This window comes from Oncorhynchus nerka, linkage group LG9b (genome assembly GCF_034236695.1).
Source record: "Oncorhynchus nerka isolate Pitt River linkage group LG9b, Oner_Uvic_2.0, whole genome shotgun sequence".
In the NCBI taxonomy this organism is placed as follows: Eukaryota; Metazoa; Chordata; class Actinopteri; order Salmoniformes; family Salmonidae; genus Oncorhynchus; species Oncorhynchus nerka.
The window spans coordinates 10,034,012-10,039,582 of NC_088424.1; positions in this window are offsets into that span (position 1 = coordinate 10,034,012).

Here is a 5,571-nt window from a genome sequence, read left to right on the forward strand (position 1 = left end):
TCACTACCGATAAATCCACAATAATTGAGAATTTCAATAAGCATTTCTCTACGGCTGACCATGCTTTCCACCTGGCTACCCCTACCCCCACCATTTCTCCTTCACCCAAATCCAGATAGTTGATGTTCTGAAAGAGCTGCAAAATCTGGACCCCTACGAATCAGCAGGGCTAGACAATCTGGATCCTCTCTTTCTAAAATGATCTGCCGAAATTGTTGCAACCCCTATTACTAGCCTGTTCAACCTCTCTTTCGTATTGTCTGAGATTCCCAAAGATTGGAAAGCTGCCGCGGTCACTCTAGACCCGAACTGCTACAGACCTATATCTATCCTACCCTGTCTTTCTAAGGTCTTCGAAAGCCAAGTTAACAAACAGATTACCGACCATTTCGAATCCCACCGTACCTTCTCCGCTATGCAATCTGGTTTCAGAGCTGGTCATGGGTGCACCTCAGCCACGCTCAAGGTCCTAAACGACATCATAACCGCCATCGATAAGAGACATTACTGCGCAACCGTAGTCATCGACCTGGCCAAGGCTTTCGACTCTGTCAATCACCACATTCTTATTGGCAGACTCGACAGCCTTGGTTTCTCAAATGATTGCCTCGCCTGGTTTAACAACTACTTCTCTGATAGAGTTCAGTGTGTCAAATCGGAGGGCCTGTTGTCCGGACCTCTGGCAGTCTCTATGGGTATACCACAGGGTTCAATCCTCGGGCCGACTCTCTTCTCTGTATACATCAATCAGACCTCTACGCAGACGACACCATTCTGTATACTTCTGGCCCCTCTTTGGACACTGTGTTAACTAACCTCCAGACGAGCTTCAATGCCATACAACTCTCCTTCCGTGGTCTCCAACTGCTCTTAAACGCAATAAAAAATAAATGCTATTCAACCGATCACTGCCCGCACCTGCTCGCCCGTCCTGCATCACTACTCTGGACGGGTCTGACTTAGAATATGTGGACAACTACAAATACCTAGGTGTCTGGTTAGACTGTAAACTCTCCTTCCAGACTCACATTAAGCATCTCCAATCCAAAGTTAATCTAGAATCGGCTTCCTATATCGCAACAAAGCATCCTTCACTCATGCTGCCAAACATACCCTCGTAAAACTGACCCTCCTACCGATCCTCGACTTTGGTGATGTCATCTATAAAATAGCCTCCAACACTCTACTCAACAAACTGGATGCAGTCTATCACAGTGCCATCCGTTTTGTCACCAAAGCCCCATACACTACCCACCATTGCGACCTGTACGCTCTCGTTGGTTGGCCCTCGCTCCATACTCGTTGCCAAACCCACTGGCTACAGGTTATCTACAAGTCTCTGCTAGGTAAAGCCCCGCCTTATCTCAGCTCACTGGTCACCATAGCAGCACCCACTCGTAGCACACGCTCCAGCAGGTATATTTCACTGGTCACCCCCAAAGCCAATTCCTCCTTTGGTCTTCTTTCCTTCCAGTTCTCTGCTGCCAATGACTGGAACGAACTGCAAAAATCTCATCACTTATCTCCCTCACTAGCTTTAAGCACCAGCTGTCAGAGCAGCTCACACATTACTGCACCTGTACATAGCCCATCTATAATTTAGCCCAAACAACTACCTCTTCCTCTACTGTATTTATTTATTTATTTTGCTCCTTTGCACCCCATTATTTATATTTCTACTTTGCACATTCTTCCACTGCAAATCTACCATTCCAGTGTTTTACTTGCAATATTGTATTTACTTCGCCACCATGTCCTTTTTTTTGCCTTTACCTCCCTTATCTCACCTCATTTGCTCACATTGTATATAGACTTATTTTTCTACTGTATTATTGACTGTATGTTTTGTTTATTGCATGTGTAATTCTGTGTTGTTGTATGTGTCGAATTGCTATGCTTTATCTTGGCCAGGTCGCAGTTGCAAATGAGAACTTGTTCTCAACTAGCCTACCTGGTTAAATAAAGGTGAAATAAAAAAAATACAAATTGTACATCTGAAGCAGAGAATAGCTAAACACATTTGCATATTGTTGAGCTATATGTTTCTGACATTTTAAATTGTTTAGAGCAAGTCCTTATAGGTATCTTAACATTATGAATGTTAGGTACAAATTATAGGTACAAATAAGAATCTGACAATTTGTAGGCTAATTAAAAATATCAAAAAGGAAAACAACGTGGCGTGAGGAGCCTTGTAATTTTAATGCAATTTCCTTTTCCCAAAGTACCTATAGTCCTATGTATTTTACAGGAAGTGAGCTTTAACCATCAATGTCATGACACGGGTATAATGAAAGAGCCATAAGGTATAATATATGAGATTCATAATGTTAAGATACCATAATCCATTTGGTAGCATATTACACTGGTTTCCTACCCTTTGGTGTGCAATTTGATTTACTCAACACATTCACAAATGGTGGCTTTGATCATAGTTTTGAAGTTTAAAGCCAATCTATGCTTGATCCTGCAATGAGGCCGGAGGCTCCATACGGAGAGTGTGATGCAATTGTGGAGCCTCCTGAGGCGTGCATTGGCCAAATCAAGCTCTGTACCGCATCGCTGTGCGCCTCCCAAATTGTGTAACAAGCGGAGGGCTCCGTATAGCTCCGTATTGACATGATTGGTTGACGGTAGGTGGAGGCGGTACGTCCTGTATAAACACAAACTCACTTCCTTGACAACTGACTGCCCTACCAAGCAAAAAGGTAGTAACTACTCAAAGTGTGGAACTGAGAAAAATGGCTTTTATTTACATTGGTTTCACAGTAACTTTATAAAGTTACTGCTAACATGACCCCCATTTTCTCCAAAATACAATACAATAGAGGCATGATACTTGTTCACAAGATTAAGCATGTATTTAATGTATCAAAAATGACATTAACACATTTTCCACCAAATGAGCAGTTTCTGCCTTTTTGCTTGGTAGGACAGAACAGCTCTGCTCTGTGAAGCACAAGAAGTATGAATGCCCTGACTTACGTTCGAGGCTGCATCGCAGTAAATGTTGCATGGCCAGTGCCAATGCCAGACTGACCATAAATCGGCTTTTAGGTTGATTGATGTTCATAGCTACGCAGCTAGCATGACAAACCAAACATTGTTGGGCAAATCTCTCTTCACCCACAAACAATCTCTGCAATCCTCGTCCATGCCATTGACCTTCTGATTTTGTCTCTGTATTCTAGCAAAGTGACATTATATAGAATTGGAAAACCAGACACATCGATGATTGCCTTTCCACCATCTTTTTTGGTTTTGCTTGCCCGTAACTAACGACAGGTGGATCTATTGCCACGTTCACAACATCTGGGAACTCGGGAATCTCAGACTTCCGACTTCAGTGCATTGAAGACAACTAGGAACTCTGAAGAAAATAGCTCCAACTGGGAAAAATAGTTTTGAAAGGTCATCCAAGTCGGAAACTTTGGCGTCGTTTTAGAGCTCCAACTTTCCGACCTGAAAATCACTGGCCTCATGATATGACCTTGTTCTTTCCCCGAGTTCCCAGTCTTGAAACCATGATACAGTGCCTTCGGAAAGTATTCTGACCCCATTTCTTTTCCCACATTTTGTTACATTACAACCTTATTCTAAAATGCATTAAAAATACAAAAAATCTTTAACAATCTACGCACAATATCCCATAATGACAACCCAACAATATTTTTTATTTATTTTTGCAAATTTATTACAAATAAAAAACAGAAAAACCTTATTTACATATGTTTTCAGACCCTTTGCTATGAGACTCGAAATTTAGCTCCGGTGCATCCTGTTTCCATTGATCATCCTTGAGATGTTTCTACAACTTCATTTTCGTCCACTTGTGGTAAATTCAATTAATTGGACATGATTTGGAAAGGCACACACCTGTCTATATAAAGTCTCACGGTTGACAGTGCATGTCAGAGCAAAAACCAAGCCATGAGGATGGAGGAATTGTCCGTAGAGCTCCAAGACAGGTTTATATCGAGTCACAGATCTGGGGAAGGATACCAAAACATTTCTGCAACATTGAAGGTTCCCAAGAACACAGTGGCCTCCATCATTCTTGAATGGAAGAAAATTGGAACCACCAATACTCTTCCTAGAGCTGACCGGCCGGCCAAACTGAGCAATCGGGGGAGAAGGGTCTTGGTCAGGGAGGTGACAAAGAACACGATGGTCACTCTGAGAGGCCTCTAGAGTTCCTCTGTGGAGATTGGAGAAACTTCCGGAAGGATAACCATCTCTGCACTACTCTGGCAATCAGGCCGTTATGGTGGAGTGACCAGATGGAAGCCACTCCTCAGTAAATACCAAGCATCACGTCTGGAGGAAACCTGGCACCATCCCTATGGTGAAGCATGGGGGCTGCATCATGCTGTGGGGATGTTTTTCAGCAGCAGGGACTGGGAGACTAGTCAGGATCGAGGCAAAGGCAAACGGAGCAAAGTACAGAGAGAACCTTGATGAAAACCTGCTCCAGAGTGCTCAGGACCTCAGACTGGGGCGGAGGTTCACCTTCCAACAGGACAATGACCCTAAGCACACAGTCAAGACAATGCAAGAGTGGTTTCGAGACAATTCTCTGAATGTGAGTGGCCCAACCAGAGCCTGGACTTGAACTCGATCGAACATCTCTGGAGAGACCTGAAAATAGCTGTGTAGCAACGCTTCCCATCCAACCTGACAGAGCTTGAGAGGATCTGCAGAGAAGAATAGGAGAAACTCCCCAAATACAGGTGTGCCAAGCCTGTAGCGTCATACCCAAGAACCCTTGAGGCTGTAATCGCTGCCAAAGGTGCTTCAAAGTACTGAGTAAAGGGTCTGAATACTTATGTAAATGTGTTATTTCTGTTGTTTTATTTTCAATTAATTTGCAAACATTTCTAAAAACCAGTTTTTGCTTTGTCATTATGGGGTATTGTGTGTTGATTGATGAGGGATTTATTATTTTTGTAATCAATTTTAGAATAAGGCTGTAATCTAACAAAATGTGGAAAAAGTCAAAAGGTTCTGAATACTTCCTTAGGCACTATTACATTACATTTCCTCAACTATCCTCTACCCCAGCACCCCCTGTACATACTACAGCCTCGTTTTTGTTATGTTATTGTACCTTTTCTTACTTTAGTTTATTTCAGAAATGATTTCTTAACTCTATTTTTCTTAAAACTGCATTGTTGGTTAAGGGTTTGTAAGTAAGCATTTCACGGTGAGGTCTGCACCTGTTTTTTTCTGCCCATGTGCCAGATTAATTTTGATTTGATTAATATAAGGAATTTTAAATGATTTATACTTTTATTTTTGATACTTAAGTATTTTTTAGCAATTCAAAACACTTTTAGACTTTTACTCAAGTAGTATTTTACTGTCTGACTTTCACTTTTACTTGAGCAACTTTCTATTTGAAGGTATCTATACTTTATCTCATGTATGACAATTGGATACTTTTACCACCACTGATCATGATTGATCGTACATTCCAGCACAGTAGCCAGCGGCATGTGCTTAAACGATTGTTTGAGGACCGTCATGATATCATAGAAGAAGAAGACAAAGAAGAGGAAGAAAGGACGACTG